The following is a 26,135-nucleotide window of genomic DNA, read 5'->3' as shown; positions in this document are numbered from 1 at the left end:
TAAATGTTTTCAAATATTTTTAAAAGACCTGAATCTAGTTTAAAAGGTTCAGTAAGGTAGTCCTTTATTACCCGACTGTGGAGCTATAAAGGAGGGTAATTCTATATCTATACATATAATAAACTTGGAGTGTTTGTTTGTACTAAAATACCCTTTTTTCTCAATGCATATGTATGTTTACACGGTACATATACCAAAATAATTTTTTGTCTATTTTTGTCTGTCTGTCTGTTTGTTCAGGCCAATCTCTGGGACGGCTGAACCGATTTTGACGGGACTTTCACTGGCAGATAACTGATATAGTAAGGAGTAACTTAGGCTACAATAATTTTTTTTGTTAAATTCATACGCGTACAAGGGGGCACAGCTATATTGTTTATAAAGCATTAAAACGCATTTGCGTAGGCGTACGTCTTGTGAATTATATAAACAAGATAATTAGCCGGCAAATCCCTTTGTATGGTCAAAGTTAAGTTGCAATTACATTACTTATCGTGAACTTAAGCCGTTCACAAGTGAAAATATGTTATACGACATAGCTGGCGACTTTCGGGTCTCTATTTAACTTGACGAGGTCAAACCTTAAGAACCCAAGGTTCTTTAATGAAACAATTATAACAATTTTGAAGTTAAATTCCTTTTGGAAATTTATGTAAAAGTTATGAGTGTTTTTTACGATGTGTGCGCTCAGGTGGATATGAAAACTATATTTTTTTCTATGGGAGTTGGTGGACAAACAATTGGGCCATCTGATGGTAAGTGGTCCCTACATCGCCAATGTCCATCCATGTCAACGACCATCCTTGGCAATTAAGGTATTATGTCCCTTGTTCTTGTTCTTGACGGAAGGGCTTTGTGTTAGTCTGAGTAGGTACCACCCACTCATCTGATATTCTACTGTCAAAAAAACAGTGCCCAGTATTGTTGTGTTCCGGTTCCAAAGATGAGCCAATGTAACAGCAAGAATAATCAAAAACCAAATCGTAGTTCCCAAGGTTGGTGGCACATTGCCGATGTAGAGACCACAGACCATCAGGTAGTCCAAAGGTTCATGAGCCTACCTACATAAAAATGTAGTTGTCATATCAACCACACACACAACCGCACACATTATACAGAATTACACTGAAATTATTACACATGCAGGTTTCCTCTCGATGTTTTCCTTCACCGCCGAGCTTGAGAAGAATTATATACAAACTGCACATATTGCCCATTACGGTTTGAACCCGCAATCATCGGTTAACATATAAGCGCTCTAAGCCCTAGGTCATGTCAGCACTATTACAATGTTAATGACAAAAATAAAATGGAGTGGCTGCTATAGCTGTGGTAGAAAAAAGAACAAATGCGAGTTATCATATTAGTTTTATTTTATTGTGATTAATTATATAAAAATAAAATAAATATGAGACAACATCACATACATTACTCTGATCCCAGTGTAAGTAGCTAAAGCACTTGTGTTATGTAAAATCAGAAGTAACGACGGTACCACAAGCACCCAGACCCAAGACAACAGAGAAAACTAATGATAATCTACATTGAGTCGGCCGGGAATCGAACCCGGGACCTCGGAGTGTCGTACCCATGAAAACCGGTGTACCACTCGACCACGGAGGTCGTCGTTATATACATGAGTCAGGATATTTAAAAAATAACTTATGTTTCTATAATATTTTAAGGTCACAAAGTTATATCGTACCTTAAATGTGAACACCTAACCAGGGAAAAGAGTCCTCTATTACGAGCTTATATAAGGCTTACTACAAATCACCTGCTTCACAATAGTAAACAGAAAAGTCAAAGTACCCTCTTATTGAATATCAATGTTATTAATACAATTCAAAAATAATTTAAATATAATTATTGTTATTGCAGAATCAATAAAAATATACCAAAAATAAAGTAAACTTATTTAATAATTTCTTACTTAATTTATCATATGCATATAAAAACTATTTATAATTACGCCGAAGAATAGAGCTTCTCACGCGTAACGGATAACCCTTTGTGATATACTTTTGGAAGGCATTTCAGCTACTGTAAAATTCTCTGTGGAATCGCGGCACTAATAGTTGCATTTCCCTGTGGAATCGCAATTCGGATTCTCTCGAAAAATACAGCTCTCCTGTCATCAGTGGAGAAATAACACATTAAATTGAAATAAATTCAAGGAAAGTAAAAATAACAGTAATAAAGGTGCCACTTGTGGCCTAGAGGCCACTAAAGATCTCCCCTTCTTTTCGAGGAAATGTTTTACTATTTATAAAATACGCTTATCATTTTACATGTTCCACAAAAACTTTACATTTTACATTTAGTACGTAATTAAAATTTACTCTTGCACCGTGTACTTATTTCGTTAATTGAAATAAAAAATAAATAAAACGCTTGTCAAAGATAATTCTTTTCGCGCTAAATATGTTGTAGTCTATGACTCAAAATTAAAAAAAAAGATCGCTAATGGCAGATGCAAGTGCAGGCCTAATTCGTCACTTCGATTGGCGCTAAGTTTTCGCGCCGCGGGGAGGGTCCACGCAGGCGCCATTTCCCGCCATTTTCTCAGATTAGGGATGCCAGATTAAATTATTTTGCTAAAGTTTACGCAGTTGATTTGCAAAAATATTAAAGTCAAACTTGTCTCTTTAAAAATCCTTATTACTCATTTATATTAAACGTTTAAATTAATTAGTAACTATTTATATTTTTCTTTGATTACAAATACCTCTGTATTAATTGGATATTTAATTTAATTAATAAGAAAATAAAACGAACTATAATATTTAGTAAATACTAAATTCAAATTAGCAAACATTAAAAATCCACTTCCAGTTACGACCAAAATATACCAACTTATCTTACAAATGTTGTCAGCTAAAAGTATTAATAAATATTTTAAAAGTAACGTTTATTATATTAGGTAATAAATATTTTTTTCAAGGGTATAACATCACTTAGGATGGTATCCCAGTCATCCCGAATGGCCAGTGGTTCCCGCGCCGTCGTTCAGAGCGCACGACGCTCTCCCAACAATCCCGGTATCGTGTCTCAGAAAATAATATAAAATTACAAAATGTGCTCACTTGTGCCCTCTTTTGTGTTGTTTCTGTGTTTTGATGTGATGTTTGTGTTGTTCGATCGTTGAAATCAAAACGTAAGTATTAACACTATATCATTTTCATATGTATACGTTTGTTTTATCTAGCACCTAGAGAACAGTCAAAGTATTTTGCGGATATTCGCTATGTATTCGAGTATCTATATTTTTTGAGATATAAAACCTTTTTTTTATCTTCCATCGAAATTAAAAAAAAATGGTGTAGGTATTTTTTAAAAATAGAACAAGATATGTTTAATATTTTCTCTAACGTCTCACACGTTCTCTATTTGATTTAATGACGCGAATATTAATTGTACATGAGGTTTCAGATGCAAATGAGGTTTCTTTCGTCATAGCATTATTATCTGCATTTTTTAACTGAACATAGTAAGTCTTGATATATTTATCACGTTGCCTAAAACGTGGATTAATATTAAAAACGTATTTTTTTTCGTCATAGATTATGTATGTAATTTCCGAAAATGAAATGTAAGTAATATTCAAATGTTAGTCACAATAATGATAATATTACATATTTATGTTATAAATAGAAAAATAACATATGATAGAAATTTAAAATATTATTAACAATTTTATTAGTTCACCAAAAACCTTTTCTGAAGCATGATACTTGTTTTTTTCTCTATGAAATATAAATATATCCGACAATATTAAAGTATAATTTCATAACAATTACTATAATAACAATATACATTACCTAAACAATAATTTATGTAGTAATATAGTTATTTTATAATAAGCTCGGTTATATAAAACACAACAACAATTTTAAGAAGCGCAATTTTAATTAAAATGGAAATTTAAAAGACGATAGCATATATGGGTATGCTATTCACAAGAGCTAACATTAAAGAAATATTCTAGATATTTATTTAATTACTTTTGTACCAGGACAGTATGAGTCTGGAGGAATTTTTAACTTGCATTTTTATAAAATGTTTTGTGACGTTGTAATAGATTTACAAGCTTCATTATAAACGATGTTTTAGAGTATAATATACTTATTTCACTCTCTCTGATTGGATTTACATTGGAAGAAAGGAGATAGCTATGTTTATTGAAACATTGTTTAAAATATTGTTTTGAAGAAATTTGAAGGGCGGTTCGTTATGTGTTACGTTTGGTCAAAACTTAGCTGGTGGATTATTTAGTTAAGCTTTATTTTTCATTACATAGTATAAAACAAATTCCCTTACTGCTGACTGCTCTATGTATGCTTAGATCTTTAAAATTATCAAAGGATTTTGATGCGTTTTTTTAATAGATAGAGTGATTCGAGAATAAGGTTTTTATATATTAATACATGTACAATATAGCAAAAACCGGTAGTATATTTAGTATCAGCATTGCATCCGTGCGAAGTCGGGGCGGTAGTAATGAAAATAGGTTCAAAAATAGAACTGTTTGTTTTTTTTTTATTATGGCAATTATGGTCTGGCGTAAGTGCATATCTCTGATGAGCGTCTATTCAATTCCCAATCGGGGTATTTATATTATCTTAGATAGCTTCCGGTCTTCGTTTTAATGCAATTCATACCAGCGTGAGTAGAATACTACATTAGCCATATTACTCCCTAGGTACAAGTTCCGATCAAATGTTTCACAGCTAACCATAAAGTTTTGTGTGAATTGCTATAATATTCGTATATTTAACTTAATTTAGTTGATGTTCATATCCTGGTTTATGTTTGTGTATGTTTCATAAAAAATAAAAGTTATAAACAATTGTTTGGAATATAAGTAGGTTATATATCTATAATAATAAATAGGTTTAATGTATTTCGACGATTTTTCGCAAATTTGTTTGTTTCCGAACGGTTGGTTGTTATTTTTAATTATATTAGAGAATTATTTTTGAATATGGAATGTGTACATTTCTTTTAAATTAAATAGAGATAAATGGTGTTATTATTTTTAATTTAATTGAGATAGATATAGGCAAACAGGAATATTAAGACCACCTCTGCCAATAGACTGATATTTACTGGCATTCTCTGGCTATACTAGCATATACTGACATGGAATTATAAGCATTAAAATGTTAAGCCATTGTGCGAGTTATACTGGCTTACTTTTTAATGCGGAACACAATATAGTGTGTACCTGGGTTACCAGACTTTCATATTGTATGTATTAAACTTTAACAGTGAGTTAAGCCGTTTTTATCTTAAGCAGATCACCATCATCCACCTGCTTTTATCCCAAGTTTATGGCGCAGTATGTCTCCTTCTTCCATACTTCTGTATGTGATGTCATCACCAGCCATATCGTCTTACACACACATTGTTAAGAAGATATATTAAATAATTTATTTTGATCAATAAACGTGCAATGTAAATAATTTTAAAATAACTTAAAATATTACGTTGATGATTGATATGTACAAAGGTCTTACCTCTTTATTAATAAAAAAGCAGCCTATGTCCTTTCTTAGGCTCTAGCCTGTTTGTGTACCAAAATCTTGGTGGTAGAGCTTCGTGCAAGCCCGTCTGGGTAGGTACCACCCACTTATCAGTTATTCTACCAGACAACAGTACTCAGTATTGTTATGTTCCGGTTTGAAGGGTGAGTGAGCCAGTGTAACTACAACCACTAGGGCCATAATATCTTAGTTCCCAACGTTGGTGGCGCATTGACGATGTAAGGAATAGTTAATATTTCTTACAGCGTTCGTCTATGGGTGATGGTGACCACTTACCATCAGGTATGATCGTCCGCCAACCTATAAAAAAAAACGGTGCAGTAGTTTTTGCGTGTACAGACAGAAAGCAGAGTTACACTCGCACTTATAATATTAGTATGGACGATTGATAATGTAATATTTGTAAATGGGAATAAATGACAATAATTGAAATCAAAAAAGTATCCAGGCATGAGACTTCACGAATAGTGTTGCCGCTTTTACGCTAACAAACTAAAAGCCTATGACGTCAGATCTTCGGGTACCAACGCTGATTTTGTATTGCCGCTTAAAATATTTAACGCTACGAACGACAGCGTTAAATAATTATAACATTTTGATACACAGTCGGGGAGGAAATGTAATTATTATAACTAGAGTAAACATTATGGAAAATTTGATTAAAGCGTATATAAACTGTATGTAACAAAATTGTTACACAAAAGCTATACATAGTTTAAACAGAGGATTAAAAGGCGTGGAATTAATACTTGTCGACTTCCTTGCTATATTACATACATATATCATTGTATTTAACTAACATAACTGTATTATTAAATGTTGAAAAGAGAGTAACTACTGAGTTTCTTGCCGGTTCTTCTCGGTGGAATATACTTTCCGAACCGGTGGTTGCTTCGCTTGATATATGTAGTTGTTAAATGACGATTCAAAAGTGCATTTTTTTATGGTATAGGTTGGCGGACGATCATATGGTATGGTGGGTGATGGTAAGTGGTCACCATCACCCACAGACAATGACGCTGTAAGAAATATTAACTATTCCTTACATCGTCAATGTGCCACCAACCTAGGGAACTAAAATGTTACGTCCCTTGAGCCGGTAGTTACACTGGCTCACTAACCCTTCAAACCGAAACACAACAATAATGAGTACTGTTATTTGGCGGTAGAATAACTGATGAGTAGGTGGTACCTACCCAGGCGGGCTTGCACAAAGCCCTACCACCAAGTAAAAAAGCCAACAAGCGGCTTGTAAAAGCCAACTTGAATCAAGTATTATAAATATTTAGATTTCGATTTTGAATAAAAAATATATTGACATACAGAAAGACAAATTCCAAAGTGACTTTGGCCATTTGTATATTGATTGGCATCCTGAATACGTACGGGTAAAAATCCTACAAAATTACCTTGAAATATCCATAAGTGAAATATCCAAGAATCCTTTTTAGTCATCATCATCGTCATCATCAGCAACCTATGTTTGTCCACTGCTGGACATAGGCCTCTCCAAAAGCACGCCACTGTGGTCTTTCTCCGGCTACTCGCATCCAGCTCCTGCCTGCCGTCTTGCTTATCGTCACTCCACCGTGCCTGAGAACGTCCTTTCTAGTACCTTTACTAAATTAAAAATGTATCGGGCAAATATATTTGGTGTTCCCGTAAAGACTCAGTCAGTATTTCGTTCTTATATAATTTTGTTGAAATAAATATAATTGTAATTTATTTAAATGAAATTTTAAATAATTTGTAAATAATATAAAATGATATACAATCAATTAAATAAAACATTTTCAGTTACTGTTCAATAGTTGAAATACATTACAATTATTACTATTGCGTTTATTTATTACTAGCGGTCGCCCGCGGCTTCGCCCGCGTAGATAACGGTTCATAATCAGTCTTCTAATATCCCTACTGTTGAGGCACGGTCACATTTGAAGAATTACTGCAACCGGCGCTTGGATCTATTGTGATAAACCTCAAATTCGTGATCACAACACCTCAGCCAGACCAACATCAGCCACGAATCTGATGAGGTTCTTAGGGTCGGAGGCCATTATGCCCTCTAAGGACCGGAGTTAGAAAATTTTATAGTTCTATCTTTTATAGTTTAGGCATCATACGCAAAAAATCAACTTTTTTGGTAGATTTTTTCCTTTTTTGTCCGAAAAACCCAAAATATCTTACGGAACCCTATTTATTTTTTCAAAATAAAATTTAACCTATGTTATGCGGGATTAATTTAGCTTTCGAATGGTGAAAGAATTTTTAAAATCGGTCCAGTAGTTTTTGAGCCTATTCATTACAACCAAACAAACATTGGACGACCTCCATGGTCGAGTGGTGTGTACACCGGTTTTCATGGGTACGCCACTCTTAGGTCCCGGGTTCGATTCCCGGCCGAGTCGATGTAGATTACCATTAGTTTTCTATGTTGTCTTGGGTCTGGGTGTTTGTGGTACCGTCGTTACTTCTGATTTCCATAACACAAGTGCTTTAGCTACTTACATTGGAATCAGAGTAATGTATGTGATGTTGTCTCACATTTAAAAAAAAAAAAACAAAGTTTTCCTCTTTATAATATTAGTGTAGATATTAAAAACAGTATTGCAAGTAAACCAGAAAAAGGTAATTGTCCTGCCAACAGGGGCCTTGAGGGCCTTATGGGTAGAACTATTGTTTTGTTTTGGTTTGAACGGTAAGTGAGCCAATATCTAAAGTCATTAGGGACATAACATCTTAGTTCCCAAGTTTGTTAGCGCATTGGTGATGTATGGAATGGTTAATGTCTTACAGCATCACTGTGAAGGTGAAGGTGACCACTTACCATCATGCCCATGCTTGTTCACCTGCATATTTGGCACAAACAAAATATCACGCTGTTTTAATATTGTCTGGTATTGTCATAATGATGGATGGTTTGTGTGGCTGGAAAGAATGCTACTTCTGAGAAGTATGGAAGAAGAAGACATGCTGCGCCAACCCCAAGTAAATTGAGATAAGGGAAGGAGGATGATGATACGTATTGTATGACAAACGATTAGATACGACAACACGTATTGATACGGATAGAATAACACGGATGTTCGCTGAAAAGTTACTATAATCAGCCCGATTTGAGTTATAATAAATAAAAATTTTAACAAAAACAAAAACCGACTTCAAACAAAACACTATTTGAAACAAATAAATATACACTAAAAAGTAATAAAAATAATTGCGTGTTCAACATATTTTTTAGAGTCCTCCTAAGTAAAATAAAATGTAAAATATTAGACTACTTAAAAGTCGATTTAGGATTATATAACGTAGTTATAGTTATTGTTATATTTGGAGCCGGTGTCAGCCAAGAAACCCCTACAGTAACATATTGGGTCAACTACATTGTTCATGAATTATATACGAAAACCTTTCTCTTGAATCTCTCTATCTATTAAAAAAATCTCATCAAAATCCCTTGCGTAATTAAAAACATCTAAGCACACATTGGGACAGACAGCGGTAAGCGACTTTGTTTTATACTATGCAATGATAACGAAACCATTTCTTCATACACAAGCTATGTAAATGGCATAGCTTGCGGTTGCGTCTAATTCTATGTAGCTGCAAAATGGCGGTGTCACACTTCCGGTTTCGAAAAGCACGTAAATCCGCGGTCCTTGTACTTAAACGATCTCCGGTCAAGTCTGAGTGTCTGTCAGCTGATAAGAGAGAGAATTGATCACATTTATGTTCGCCGAATCTCGACTGAAGATCAAATACTGTTTGCCGATTAGTAAATAAATAATAAATTTCTTTGTTAATATATTGATGAGGTAAGTTCCAATACAATATATATAATCTAATGCATCATTACATACTATAAAACAAAGTAGCTTTCTCTGTCCCTATATCACTTTGTACGTTTAAATCTTTAAAACTATGCAACGGATTTTGATGCGGTTTTTTTTGAGTGATTCGAGAAAAAGGTTTTTATAGGTATATAATACATGGATAATTTAGTAAAGGAATACTGATAATTATAGAGGTTTCTACTGTGATGTCATATCATTGCACCCGTGCGAAGCCGGGGCGTGTAGGAGTAAATAAGGTCGCTTTTCGCTTGTGTGCTTAGATTATTTAGACTGGAATGAAGTGGATTTTAATGTGGTTTTCTTAAATAAACAGATTGTATAGGTTTATGCTCGTATGTTTAATAGATTCATATTATAGAGAACAGACGAAATTTTCAACTTTTGAAAGCATTTTTTACTTTTTATGTTTGTTCTACAATCTAAAATATATGCAGCTGCCGTGGTATATCTATAATGTCGTTATCTACCTAAACTCAATTATGAGCTATGCGTAAAAAACGTGGTAAAAATGTAAAATGTATGTAGCTTATCGCTATCTAATCAAGATATCAGAACGGCAGGTAGATCCTTCTATAGAGTATCTATGAATTTAAATATCACGTCAAAAAACACAAACATACGTTTTTTGATTCTCGCTCAGGATATACATGTATAAAAATTTAATTGTCAGAAACTCTGTTATATTTGACGACCTCCGTGGTCGAGTTGTGTGTACACCGGTTTTCATGGGTACGGCACTCCGAGGTCCCAGTTTCGATTCCCGGCAGAGTCGATGTAGAAAAAGATCATAAATTTTGTGTTGTCTTGGGTCTGGGTGTTTGTGGTGCCGTCGTTACTTCTGATTTCCATAACACAAGTGCTTCAGCTACTTACATTGGGATCAGAGTAATGTATGTGATGTTGTCCAACATATAAAAAAAAAATTGGTAGAGAAGAGTAACTATTGAGTTTCTTGCCGATTTTTCTCGGTAGAATATATTATCCGATCCTATGTATAGGTAGGTAGGTTACAAAACCTATGTATAATGTAGCTTTATATTTAATTCAACACCGTAACATACGACTCTAAAGTGCTTTTATAAGCCGGCTTGAATAAAGAATGTTTTTAATTTGATTTGTATGTTTTCAAAAACCATTGTATCATTATTAGATTTTTTCAAAAAATAGTAAAACTTTTCAGTCTAATAAAGTAATAATTCCTTATTAATAAACATATTTTAGTAAAACGATAGTAAATATAAAACGTAGATATATTACGATATAATAGCTAACATATTTGTAGTAAAAAAAGATATATTTTCGTTACGCTGTTATTAAACATACTATGTTGTATTTACAAGAATAATATTAATGTGTGCGTAAGGAAGGTTATATTTTTGTATAAAAAGCTCTACGCTCACGTCTCTATTTAATCCGTGGCCGTCCGTCTTAAAATCCCTAAAACATATATACTGACACCGACTCCAAATATAACAATAATTATAACTACATGATATAATCGTTAATCGACTTTTAAGTAGTCTAATATTTTTCATTTCATTTAACTTAGGAAGACTCTAAAAAATATGTTGAATACGCAATTATTTTTATTACTTTTTCGTGCATATTCATTTGTTTTAAAATAGTGTTTTGTTTGAAGTCGGTTTTTCTTTTTGTTAAAATTTTTATTTATTTTTTGATTTTAAGTGAAGCTGATGTTGACTAACTAATTTTTTTTAATATGGATAGATTAAGCGTTCCGTTTATATGAGTCAGAAACTACTTCGAGGACAATTTCAAAGGAAACTTGCGAATAAAGCTAAAATAGACTTTCGAAAATGCGGATTTAATACGTCACGCGGCGTAAACTACAAGGATCCCTCGAAAGAGCTGTAATCGAACTCAGCAAAAAAACTTTGAAAAAGACCAACTATGTTTCGTACATCATATGACATCACATCACATACACAAAATTTGATTAAAGATAGTAAGAAATTCTGCCTCATATCGCACCCTAACTGCGAGCCGTATAGGAGTTCCATCACTACTTAGTATAAAACAAAGTCGCTTTCTCTGTCCCTATATCTATAAATCTACGCAACGGATTTTGATGCGGTTTTTTTTAAAAGATAGTGTGATTCAAGGGATAGGTTTGTGTATATAATACATGAACAATATAGTAAAGAAACACTGATTATTTTAGAAGTTTGCGATGTGATGTCGTAAATAAACAAATTCTGTAGTATATTTAGTATCAGTATTGCACCCGTGCGAAGCCGGGGTGGGTAGCTAGTTGATTATAATATTCGACTATGATAATTACATAAACATAACCACATTACGGAAGGTGGCTCAAATATCCAAATAACCTATAAATAAAAGATTCGACTGAGTATCGCTAACGTGCTCCTCAGAATTGTTCCGTTCCCTTCCGTTCCGTTACTTTTTCATGGATCCTGTGCTCAGAACCTTACCAAACTTTCACCAAATTACCCTTGAAGTATATATTTTATAATAAAAAAAGAATTATCAAAAGTGGTTAAGGTGATTTTCAGTTATTCACCTATTTGTCGCGCATATACATAATGCAAATTTAAGACTTATGTCGTTTTCATATGGATACCATCATCGGAAAAAAAATTAAAAAAAATGGGACCCCACGGGAAGCACTACCTGTCAAACAAAAAAAAAATTATCAAAATCGGTCCACCCAGTGAAAAGTTATGAGGTAACAAACATAAAAAAAAATAAAAAAAATACAGACGAATTGATAACCTCCTCCTTTTGGAAGTCGGTTGAAAAATATAGCTCATGCTTCATCAACCTTGGGAACTAAGGTGTTATCCCCTTTGTACCATCACCCATAGACAATGACGCTGTAACAAATATTAACTATTCCTTACATCGTCAATGTACCACCAACCTTGGGAACTAAGATGTTATGTCCCTTGTGCCTGTAGTTACACTGGTTCACTCACCCTTCAAACCGGAACACAACAATACTGAGTACTGTTGTTTGGCGGTTGAATGTCTGATGAGTGAGTGCCTACCCAGACGGTCTTGCACAAAGCTCTACTACTAAGTAAATCGTATCATTTAATTTTGTATAACGACAATTCACTATTCAATATATTTTGACTTTAGTTTATTGATAGAAATAAATAACATATTAATAGGTAGGTAATCAACTACCTATGTAGATCTGCTGAAAGCATTTGTTACTTACAATTGAAGCTACATTCAAGTGTGTAATTATTTCGAATTTAATTATAAACATTTGAATAAGAAAATATACGTAATTAAAATGAAAAGTTTTGGCTCCAAGTTAATGGATTGTACTGAAATAATGAAATTCAAATATTTATTCGTAGTCTTTAAGCACCTTCCTTGAAACATAAAGGAAATTTTAATTGAGTTTTTAGTAATATTCATTAAAAAACAAAAGAATTAATGAAATGTTTAAATTTCATAAGAAGATTGTTAAGGATCGAAATATCAATATATCAAGGTTTTTTAGCTGTTCTAAGTCAAAATAAAAATATACTTTATTCAAGTAGGTTTTTATAAGTACTTTCAAATCATCATTTTACAAACTATATTAAGTAAACTATTATTGGTTCGGGATGTATATTCTACCGAGAAGATCCGGCAAGAAGTCCAGTAATTACTCTGTGTCAATATTTAAAAGACAAAGTTATTTTATTTCAATACAATCATATATATGTATGTTATAAGATGCCTGGAAGTCAACAAGTATTAGCTTTCAATTTATTGTGCGGCAAAGTTAAAAAAAATTGCGGATATTACATTGACATTGCTGTTATTCTTAATTTAAAATATGTTGACAGACTGACAAAGAAGCCAACTAATGATAATTGGTCACCAACGCTCGTAGACATTTTCACCATTAAATTACTGACTCGTATTGCATCGTTAATTCGCCAACGTTGGGACAAAGTTGGAACAATTTGCACAAACACTACAACCAACTAATTGCTATAGATTGGTTAGTTTAATTAAGAAACCATTTGTATTGCTTACGGGTGGTATCCATATGAATCCGAAAGAGTTTTTTTATAAAAAAAGTTTTCTTATCTTACGAAGTATGTGTGACGTAAAAAATTAAAGGAACGGTTTTATAGGCTCGTTAATCGTAACTTAAAAACGATGGATTATTGAAAATCGATAAAAATATTTCGTCAAGTGGAATCTACTCGAAAGAAAGACGCTTTTGTATTGATATGACGTTTAGTTTTATTTTATTATTTATTTACATTATTATTGTTATTGACTATAATGAAGTGTCACTTGATGGTTAGCGTGATCATCGATCATGGAAATAGGGAATGGTATTAAGAAATATTAATTATTCCTTTCAATAAGTCACCACTCACAGTGGCGGATTTACAAATCTGCCGCTAGTAGGCTAGTAGGCTATTCAATTTTTGCCGCCCCTTCTATTTTCTTGCAGCATTTATGATTTGTGTTCTATCGTCCTCATTACATCGGTTTTATCCCGTTATTAGTATGATTATAAACTAGGTGATATTTCTGTCACTTACTGGATTATTTTTTCAACCCGCTATGTAGTGGCGAGTATACGGATTACGGACGTAATGTGTATACATATAAGTTTTTTTTTTATTTCTGTAAGATAATAACAAATTTGGGCAAAATTTGCCGCTCCTCTATATCTGCCGCCCTAGGCTCCAGCCTACTTAGCTGGTAAATCCGCCACTGACCACTCACCAGCCTTTAAACCTCAGATTATGTTCCTTAAGCCTGTACCTACACTGATTCAATCACCATTACATGTGTTTGGTTATAGAACATCTGATGAGAGGGTGACCCTTACTAAGATGGACTGGCGCTCAGTAATGACTGGCTACATGTACGCAAGCCTCTCGTGTGGTAGATGTCACCGGGAGGTCTTTGTGACTATTGTGCTCAGCCTCGCCTGGAGTCTCGATTGCAACCTATAGCATAAAAATGAACATAGGGTTAAGAAATTTGGAACAAAAATATATGGACATTCTGTCAGTTATGAATACATAAAAATTAAATGTACTATCGTTATTTTATACGGTACATTTTATACGTTGATTTAATTAATTTTTAATAAAATAAATTTAACAAATATTATACTTTATAATGTTTTTCATCTTTGTCTAAAACAGATGCCTTGTAATAACAATGAAATAAACAATAATATAATAGGCTTTGCTCAAGATTTTATCCACTAAGCAACAACAGCTCAGCGGCGAAAGTGTTAGTAAAATATTTAACTTGGTTAACAACTAACGGTAATACTAAGGATAGTTCGTGAAACTATGCAAATTATATGCTAAAACTTTTCATATACAAATAGTTATAAAATATATTTAAGCTAGATGCTATTCATGGCTTCGTTCGCCACTAAATGGTTCGTAAAGTGTTGAAAATACAAACATTGTTCTTCATACGGATTTTAACACATCACCGAATTATTATTTTTTTTTATTCTAAAAAAAAGGGCTTGGTTGAGTTTTCGCCCTGGTTGAGAATTCTTAGGAGGTTACAAAATATAACAAATTAAACTTAAAACTACCTTAATTAATCACAGACCTAACACTTAATTTGGACAACATTTTTGCGAGATTTGACGGAATTATTTTTCTTAACAAACCTTGGATTATTATGAAATATTTAATATCATGATGCAAAGAATCATAATCCTGTGATTGGAAGTATAAGGAGCAAGGTTTGAAGGATCAGTGAGCAAAATGACGTATCATTTCATTGCCAAGATTGGTTATACATAGGCGATGTATAGATTGGTGACCACTTTAAATTATTGGCCAGTCCGTCTAGCAATGCTATAAAATGGAATAATTACATATTAGCGGATTGGCGAGTAGACTGAGTTCTGCGGCATTTGCGGTAAAAAAAATTAGATTATTTACCGATGTCGATACGGCTCGCTTAGTATATTTCAGTTACTTTCATAGTATAATGTCATACGACATTATGCTGTGGGGCAATGCAGCCGCTATCCATACTATATTTGTGCTGCAGAAGAGGGCTATTCGCGCAATCTATAACCTAGGAGCTAAAGAATCGTTAAGGAATAAATTTAAAGAAATCAAGATATTAACTGTTGCTTCTCAATATATATTGTGTAATGTTTTTAATGTACGAAATAATATTACTGATTTTATGAGAAAATGTGATACTCATAGCATTGGTACAAGGAACAAACACAAACTTGTTACTCCTGTTACTCGACTGCATAGAGACAGTAACTCCTTTGTGGGGCAATGTATACGGTTTTACAACAGGATCCCAGGATTTTCAGATTTCGAATTATGGGTTAAATATTTATTCGAGAAGAGTTTGACTTTTTCTGTCAAGCATAATATAGTGGAGTCTATTCTGAAAAAATATTGAATCAAATATTGTGAAGTTTACTGCCCTTAATGCTCTCCTTTAATTTGAGTCTCAATTGAAGCTTGCCGAGCGGTTTTAGCAGTCTCAAGCCGTCATACGATCTCGTTAACTCGCATTGAATAAAGTCGTCGTAAAAAATGTCTGATTGCATTACAAAGAAGAGGAAACGCATGATGCGTTTCTTGATACAAGAGTAATTTATTATCAACGGGTCACGGGTTCAAATGTTTGAAGAAATTTCGAGAAAAATAATTTTGGTATTTTTTTTGTGATCGACAAAAATGTTTATAGGTCAATGGAGTTTGATCCACCTGTTAAAATTTATGTATCATCATTACACAGTAAAAACAAAGTCGCTTATCGCTGTCTGTCCCTAAGTATGCTTAGATTTTTCAAATTACTCAACGGAATTTGGTGCGTTTTTTTTCAATAGATCAAGTGATCCGAGAGGAATGTTTTTGTTTATAATACATAGACAATATACGTACCTAGAGTTAAATGTTGATGTAATTTCGACTGATTCAAACAACATACATATTTATAAGACATATAAATATACCAATTAGATAATTTCAATAATTTCATGAGATATGATGGTACTGGTCGGGCTTTTGGATATTTAAGGATGATCATATCGTTGAGACTGATTTTAGTTTCCAAGGCCAATCTTCAAGCAGTCTCCAAGACATTGGTTTTATCTTCTTCTCGATACTTTCTTGTATCACCATTGCTTTTTTTGACGTACATTTAAATAATAATAGTAATATAGTACAGGGACATTTATCATTAAACTAATTTATACTGTCGATAGCTCCCAGACTTTAAGACAAGACAATTAAATAAACTTATCCAATGATAAATATCGCGGAATCTAGTGGATAAGTTTAAGATTGCTTTATCAAGAAACCCTTCATCCGTTATTCTTGCTTACACTTAATCGATACCTATCATAACATTGTTTTGCCAGTGAGTATTATATGTAAGGAGTATTTACTCTCGAATTTTAAATCAGATTTAAAAAATAAGGTTTTAATTTCGAGTATTCTTTTTTTAAATATTTGCTATCGGCAATACGTTGTTTATGTGTTGGAATAATATCATCTTTTAAGAATTTATTTTCTCATTTGAAGTCGGTTTTTCTGTTATATATTTTGATCAGAGTATTCTTTCTCTTCAAGAGCAGAGATTGGATTAGCCCAGATACTGAAAAATATGTGAAGTCGTAGTACTTATGCCCTAATTCTTTTAGATAAGTGTTTTTTTTGTTAATTAATTTTGCTAACTTACAAATTGATCACCTCATTACACCAATAGTCATTAAAGAGAGATACTGCAAGAAATTTTCACCATTCATTGTTATGGCGTCTTTACGTACCTTTTACTACATGCAACGTTGCTCATGTTAACGATGTCGTAATACGCAACTTAAATATAAATATTAAATGAATATAAATATTGGACATCACATACATTACTCTGATCCCAATGTAAATAGCTAAAGCATTTGTGTTATGGAAAATCAGAAGTAACGACGGTACCACAAACACCCAGACCCAAGACAACATAGAAAACTAATGACGTTTTTCTACATCGGCGGGGCCGAGAATCGAGTCCGGGACCTCGGAGGGGCGTACCCATGAAAACCGATGTACACACTCCTCGACCACGGAGGTCGTAAAAATGTTTATATATCCCTAATTGATACGACGTAATTATGATGTCAAAAGTTCTTGTAAGAATCTTTAGAAAAATATATTGTTATTTTATAAGAATAATCTTTACGGCTACGTACACAAAGAGGGCAAAGTTATATTTGACTGAAAAGCCTTAATCCTGGCTTAGAGGCGTTTTGTGTTCAACTTTTTACGAGCCACCTGTATATAGTCTCATAAAAACCTAATCTGACCAACAAACAGCCTTGTCTAGACAATTGACGTGAAATATGGGAAAGAGGACTTTATGACTGCGAGTAAATCTCCGCGTAAACCATACGAAAACTATTTATATTACAATAAGGAATGAGATTCTTACGAAAATAAAAACATTTAGAGAATACGTTTTTTAATAAAACGATATCAAACATACCTTATTTATTGAGTTTCAAGGGGAATATTTAAAAAATACTCAGGAACGAGGGGTGATCGTGTTACATCGTGTTTATACCTACTTAGAAACTCATGATGATAAATCTCAACTCATTTCGTACGTGGAACCTTCACTCCATTCTGCTCTTCTCCACTCCAAAGTTCTGATGGCCCAGTGGTTAGGACGGGTACACCTGAACCGATTGTGGGTTCAAACCCAGGTTAGCACCACTGAATATTCATGTGCCTAGTACGTATATGTGTATATCATTCATCTCGTGCTCGGCGGTTAAGGAAAACACCGTGAGGAAATCTGCATGTGTCTAATTTCAATGAAATTCTGTCACAAGTAAATCCATTAACCCGCATTGGAACAGCGTGGTGGAAGATGTTTCAAACCTTCTCCTCAAAAGGAGTGGAGGCCTTTAGCCCAGCAGTGGAAATTTACAGGCTCTTGTTGTTGTTGTGTTAGGGCAAAAAAAGTAGCCTGTCCTTCCTTAGATTTCAAATTTGCTTCAGATCAAATTTCATCAAATTCGTTTCAGTGGTTTTTCAGTCAGAGTTACTTTCACTTTTATAATATTACTATAGAAGTATAGAGCACTGTGTCCAAGAATATTATAGTATTCTTATGTAGATATAGTTATTCCTTTCTAGTACTCATTTAGGTGCTTAGGTAAGTGTCTATTACGTCGGGACTATTTCAGGTTCTCGGGATAAATTAAATTAAGTATAATTATAGCAGTTAAGTGTGATTATACTCATAAAGGATAGGAATTGAGATTACTAGACTAAGCCCTAGATGTTCTGAATACACTTGGAGCTAGCTGAATGATCGCATTGACGCAATTTAACAAAATAAGACTCTGTTCCAAATTATTTTTGAGAACTTATTGAATGGCGGTCCCTTCTAGAAATATTGGCGAAAGTAGTAATAATTAGACAAATTTTCTGCTTGATCGATTGAGCGTACAGCGTAAACGATCCTCGTAAAAACAAGTAAATATTTTTTTTTGGTTTAATTTGGTTAAATCACTGTAATAATAAAGTTCGAATCGGTATCAATTTATTAGATTCTTTCTTGGTGGTAGGGCTTTATGCAAGCCCGCCTGGGTAGGTACCACCCACTCATCAGTTATTCTACCGCTAAACAACAGTACGCAGTATTTTTGTGTTCCGGTTTGAAGGGTGAGTGAGCCAGTGTAACTACGGGCATAAGGAACATATCATCTTAGTTCCCAAGGTTGGTGGCCCATTGACGATGTAAGGAATAGTTAATATTTCTTACAGCGTCATTGTCTATGGGTGATGGGTGACTACTTACCATCAGGTGGCCCATATGCTCGACTGCCAAGCTATTCCATAAAAAAAGGCTCACTTTCTTCTTGTTTGTTTTGTTTGCCCATTCATATATAAATAAACCTTTTCTTCAAGTCTTCTAATACTTTGTAGAACGTTCTTTGAACGTTCTTACGAGAGAAAAGGTAACAAAATATCTGAAATTAACAGGAAACTTAAGATCTATTATGTGTTTAAAAAAAACATTGCATTAAATGCTGTTCTTAAAAATAATTTTTTAAATGATTTATGCTTTCGATTTAGCGATTTAGCTCAGTAGTTAAATAGATAAATCGTCACTGTAAAATTAATATACAAATGACAATTCTGAATTTAAAAAGTAACATTTATAGAGTCTTACTTGTCTGTGTAAATGTTTCACTGCTGGCTAGAGTCTCGGGAGAAGGATTTCTCCTGGAATTGAGAGAAGTTTTTGAGCATATTTTATTAGCTTTAGCTTTGAAGCTTATTCCAAAATGGAAGGTTTGTGAATTCAAGCATGAGACGAATCAACGCATAAAAAAGGTATTTATAATCATCCAAGTTTCAACCCGCAATTTTCAGTTAAGATGGACATATCCTAATCTGTAGGTCATATCGTCTTTAAGTTTGCAAAAACAATTATATAGAAGGAAGGAGAGAAACTTAGAGTGTTTTTTGCCAAATTTTGATTGATACTCCACTCCGAGGTCCTTGGTTCGATTCCCGGCCGAATAAATTTATTAGTTTTCTGTTTCGTCGTTTTTTTGATTTTCCATAACACAAGTGTTTTACTTAAATTGTGATCAGAGTAATGTATGTGATGTTGTCGAATATTTATTTATTCAAACACATTGCCTCACACTATTTGAAACTATGCAGTCGAGTTTAGTATTAATAAAAGTGTTCCGTACACAGCGTTCATACAGACCATTGATTGCAATCAATATCGTACAGCTTAAAATGATTCCGTAAATAAATCAACGAGATAACGCCACTAAGCCACTGAGATCCTGTAATTTGTTTGACCCCTAACTGGGGCATCGTATATAAATGGGGTGAGCTCGGAATATACCCCGAGAGACACAGCAACCTACGTTAATAATTTAGAATTATGCATGGTTTTTTTACAAGAACATTTTTATCACTACATAGTATAAAACAAATTTCCCCGGCCGCTTCTGTCAGTCTGTTTGTTCGCGATATACTCGAAAACTACTGAAAGGATTTTTATGTGGTTTTCAATAATATACAGAGAGATTCTGATCATGAGATGGAAAATTACGCAACGGTTTTTGATGCGATTTTTTATATTGTTAGCATATTTATTTTAATAAGAATCATATTTTATTGTTTTAATATATTAAAGTATTATCAGCATAAATAATTCGATTTAAATAGTTGTTACAATTTACTTTGATTGTCAACATAAATAAATCAAAACCGGATGTTGCTACAGTCGGAGGAGGGGCGTGTAAACATTAAATACTAGGAGTAAGCCTAGAAACGGTCATTCTTATTTTAATCGTCGAATTGGAAGGATCGCGAACCACTTCTGGAGAGATAAAGTATTGATTGTGAGGAGAGCTTTTGTATTATTCCAACAATATAGATAGATTGATTCAAGAACAAGGTTTTTGTATGTAATACATGGACAGTATAGTAAAGAAACACTGATAATTTTAGAAGTTTCAAACTCAAAACTGAAACTCAAACTGCTTTATTCAATACAGAAGTATTACACTTTCTTATTGATGGTGAATTGAAACAGTAAAACAGTACCACCGGTTCGGAAAAGAAAATACCCTGACCTGAGAAGAAACGGCGAAAGATATTCTAATGTGGAAGATTTCTAATGTGATCTCGTAAATAAACAAATTATGTAGCATATTTAGTATTGCACTGATGCAAATCCGGGGCGAGTCGCTAGTAACAATATAAAGCCCATTGGTCATACAAAAACTGCCACCACATCTTGACATAAATATCAACAAAAAGGTTTTTTGCTAAGCCCGAGTAAGCGCCTCAACAACTACACTTTGACGTGAAAGCAATACGGCAAGCGTATTTTCTCTATCCTCCATAACTTTCATCTGGCAGGCAGCCTTACTGTAAAATTCAAACACAGCACTAGCCTTAAATAAATGGAATAAAGGCTATTTATTGAAATAAGATGACTGTTTCGTCAAGTAAACGTAATTCGGTTATAAAATGTTTATATATAATAGAAGTCGCCCGCGCCTTCGCTTGCGTTTTAGGGTGTTGATTGTCATGAGCTATGCAAAAAAAGTAGCCTATGCCCTTTCTTGGATTTCAAGTTTGCTTCATACCAAATTTCATTAAATTGGGGTTGCGACAGAATGACAGACAGACTGAGTTACTTTCACATTTATAATATTGAAATAGATGAACTTGGAAATGGACCGCTTGGAAATGGACCGCCTGGTATTGGCAATGTTTGTATTTACCATTTATTACATAGCCAATGCACTACCAACCTTGGGACCAAAGAGGCGCCAATCTTTGTGACTTCTTACACTGGCTGTTGATTGAGGATGTGTCCCTTTAAATCGGAACACAACAATACTAAATCCTGTTGGGTGAGAATTCTGTCCGACTCCTAAGGAGATCTACCATAAATTAAGAATAATATAATTCTTCTAACTATACATAATTCTGATCTAGGGATTTATAATTCCATAGCTAGATTTTTGCCTTCTGAATCTGCTTTTGGGTTTTTTGGGTTTAGCCCAAATTGTGCCCACAGTTATGTCAGGCTAACATACAATTATGACAGTACAAATGATTGCTGATAGACCGAAGAATAATTATTGGGAGGTACCTAATCAAGTTCATACAAAGCCAAGTGAAATTACATGAACGATAGAAAAAATATTTTTTAATAAAAATATGAGCACTGTATTCAAATGCGAGTATATTTATTATATTTCAAAGCAATTACTTTTTGTTCGTTCATACTTTAGAATATGAATACATGGATTCCGCTTGATGGCTGAATATAAAAATCAATTTATATATAGCCTTTCATGTCTTGTATAGTCTTTGATTTAAATTGTGGTACGAACAAATGTGAATACAAAATATTTAATCATTCGATTAATTAATAAAAAAAGCCAATCAGATATTATCACTATATAGTATAAAACAAAGTCGCTTTCTATATCCCTATCTATACTTAAATCTTTAAAATTACGCAACGGACTTTGATGCGATTTTTTTAATGGATAGATTGAAGAAGGTTGTATATATTGACATGGACAATTTAGTAAAGAAACAGTGATAATTTTAGAAGTTTCTTCTGTGATGTTATATAATTGTCCCCTTGAGAAGTCGGGACGGGTCGCTAGTTCTATTAAAATATTTGAACATTTCATGTGATGATGAATTTATCATAGTTTAGATACAATACAAAGTCGTTGTGTGATTGTAGATTATTATACTTAATACCTTTGAGCTGAGATGACCCAGTGGTTAGCACGCGTGCATCTTAACCGATGATTGCGGGTTCAAATCCCAGGCAAATTAATTTGTGTTTATAATTCATCTCGTCCTCGGCGATGAAGGAAAACATCGTGAGGAAACCTGCATGTGTCTAATTTCATCGAAATTCTGCCACATGTGCATTGCACCAACCCGCACTGGAACAGCGTGAATGAATATGTTCCAAACCCTCTCCTTAATGGAAGAGGAGGCCTTATCCAAGCAGTGGGAAATTTACAGACTGTTACTTTACTTTTAGTTGTCGATTTAAACTAAGACAAACTATGTGCATGTTTCATTAATACAAGGTTAATCTCGTGGTCATCGTTGTATGCCTCTTAGGGAAGTATGCATGTTAAGAATTTTGTTTGAAGTATGTTATGTAAAAAAGTCTGTAATTTATACACTTTAAGGTGAAGACTTCTCCCTTTGAGAAGATGGTTTGGAGCTAATTACGATGTGAGTTTATGCACCTTGTTGTTTCATTACGATTTGGTGGATTATTGTTCAGTCAGGATGTGCTCCTTTGCTGTCGATCAACCTCCGTGGTCAAGTATCGTGTACTCCGGTTTTCACGTGTACGTCACTCCGAGGGTTCGATTCCCGGTCGAGTCGATGTAGAAATTTCATTAGTTTTCTATGTTGTCTTGCGTCTCGATGTTTGCGGTATCGTCGTTACTTCTGATTTTCCATAACACAAATGCTTTCGCTTCTAACATTGGGATCAAAGTAATGAATGTGATTTCCAATATTTATTTATTTACAAGATATCAAATCAAATCAAAATATATTTTATTCGATTAGGCTTTTACATGCACTTTTGAATGGTTGAAGCTACCATACTTTCGGAAAGTAGATTTTACCAAGAACATCAGTAGTTATAACAAAAGTTTAAGTTTAAGTTGCAACATTAAGACGGAAAGTTACAAGATTATATGTGGTCATTTCTTCTCATAGATAATGACGCTGTAAGAGCTATTAAAATTTACATTGTTAATACGCCAAACTTGAGAACTAAGAGGTTTTGTCTCTTGTGCCTGTAGCTGCACTGGCACACTTACTCTTCAAACAGGAACTCAAGCAATATTAAGTACTGCTATTTGGCGGCAGAATATCTGATGAGTGGGTAGAACCTGTTCGGAGGAGCCCCTGAAAAGATTTTTTTTTGCAATTATTGTAATATATACTTATATGTGTTACTAAAAATATATTATTATTTGACAAAACTATAAAACAGTCGAGCATTTTAGTTTCTTCCGCTCAAGGATTAAATAATGATGAAAACCAAATGTTGATTAATTAAAACAAGCGTACGGTACAGTTTCAATAGTACGAAACATGCAAAAAAATAATTGCCTATTATTGTGAAAATTGGCCAAAATTTACGGCATGGCGGGTAAATATTTGTCGTATCTTCGTATCGTCAGATATTCAGCATTTCTATAAATAAACTATTGGTAAATTTTAAATGCAACATGCCATTTTTCTTCTCACAATTACAAGCTTTCTTGGTTATCGCGTCATTACATATACTGATAAACAGCAATAGTCTTGTTCCAATTTGAAGAGTAAAAGCCAGTGTCAACACAGACACAAGTTCTTAACTATGTCTAGAGTTGATCACATGCTATCAGTGCCCACTTGTCAGTCTGTCTACCTATTTAGACATATTATGACAGCCTCATGTATACATTTTTCGGATATACTTTTTTTCTTTAAAGTTATAAATTAGGAAAAACTGTATATTATGAATTAAAGCTGTGGAAGAGTTGCTGATAGGATCTTTTTTATTCCATGCTCCTCCTTATTTTCAAGTCAGATAGAGACTACGCTTTTTATAGTATAGGTTGGCGGTAGAAATATACACTATTCTTTAATTCGTCAATGTGCCACCAACCTCGGGAACTAAGATGTCATGTCCCTTGTGCCAGTAGTTACACTGGCTCACTCACCCTTCAAACCGGAACACAACAATACTGAGTACTATTATTTGGCGGTAGAATAACTGATGAGTGGGTACCTAACCAGACGGGCTTGCACAAAGCCCAACTATAACTACTAATGAATTTCCGTATGTATTGATTTGTTTATACACGATTGTGTGCATATATCTTAACACGTATAACAATGGTTATTATTCATTTGCGTCTGATAAGTATTATTCTTACAAAAACATCCATTAATGTGGTAGAAAACAAATATGCCTTGATGTTTCCTGGCCGCTGACTGATAGCAGATCTCTGGTCTCATTTATACCCGTATACATCTTATGAAATGCAATATATCATTCATTAAGTCGACCATTTACAATTAGCGTGCTTGACCCACTTAGGGGTCAAACGAATTGCGGACATTACTTGGCTTACGGACTTATCCTGCGGAGTGATGGAGGGCATCTGAATGTAATTGAATTTTCCTTGCGAGTGATATATTAGTTTGTCTTCTATGAGACTTAAAAATTTAGTGATGTTCTTGAACTTTCATTCATTCTTTCAGTCTTTTCAATCACGGTACCAAGTTTCAATGACATTTGGCGATCATTGCCAATGCCGTTTGATGTAAAACAAATGTCTGAACAATGGGCAAAGACCTGCTCTCTTAATAAGTTAATTGTTAGTTACTTTTTACCACTTTACCAATGTTGGCTCCGAGTGATTCAAGTGTGTTGTAAGAAAAAGTGTTGCCACAAGTTTTTGAGACCAAATATCCTCTTTATATAGTCATTATATAGTAACTATAGTCATATTTTGGCGAATCTTTGAAAAAGATAATGATAACTCGTCTATTGGGTTGTGGGAAATAATATCTTAGTTCCCTTCCTCTCATAATAATAATATTGAATGGATAATATTTCTTTTTAAATGCACGCATTTATAAACAATATCGTTGGTGATGATGTCAGATAATCGGATCGGATAATGTGAAAATGCTCTTACTTATAGATTAAGAACCACTGACCAAATTTAGGTGGTCACTTACACAGGGTACAACTTCAATACTTACAGATATTTAAAAGTCACTTCTGGCTGTCTTTTGAGACCATGGTAGACTACCAAAATTTTTAAGAGGGAAAGATAAAATAGATAAGACGCTATATGTTCCATTCTATAATAGTCAATCTTCTAAATAAGAAAAATTACGAAGAAAACTTTCACAAATCGAATCTATTATAATAATAAGATAAGCAAAAACTATTCCCCAGTAAAGTCATATAAACTATGGAAAGATAAGCGAGCAGCGGCCGCTGTAGTAATTGCCTTTACTTGTAAATGTTTCCAATGTCGGATGTATTTGGCAAGGCCCCGACTTTTACGTCGCTGCCAACAGTGAGACGTAATTTGTCTTTTGTGATGTAAATATGCCATAACTGTATTTCTCGACACTCTTTATAAAGTGCAGAAATTTATTTTTAACATTCTGATGGC

General features: G+C 33.7%; 1 protein-coding gene across 1 annotated transcript in view; it reads left to right on the top strand.

Annotated features, from left to right (window-relative positions):
- Positions 1-3,010: 3,010 nt before the first annotated feature.
- Positions 3,011-26,135, top strand: part of LOC124539814 (alpha-2Db adrenergic receptor) — a 545,191-nt gene continuing 522,066 nt past the window's right edge. Inside the window, exon 1 of the mRNA XM_047117172.1 lies at positions 3,011-3,157. The gene's annotated coding sequence lies outside the window, so the exon portion shown is untranslated. The remainder of the gene's footprint in view (positions 3,158-26,135) is intronic.

The sequence above is a fragment of the Vanessa cardui genome, chromosome 23 (assembly GCF_905220365.1).
Source record: "Vanessa cardui chromosome 23, ilVanCard2.1, whole genome shotgun sequence".
NCBI classification, from domain to species: domain Eukaryota; kingdom Metazoa; phylum Arthropoda; class Insecta; order Lepidoptera; family Nymphalidae; genus Vanessa; species Vanessa cardui.
This window is presented reverse-complemented; position numbering and strand designations above follow the sequence as displayed.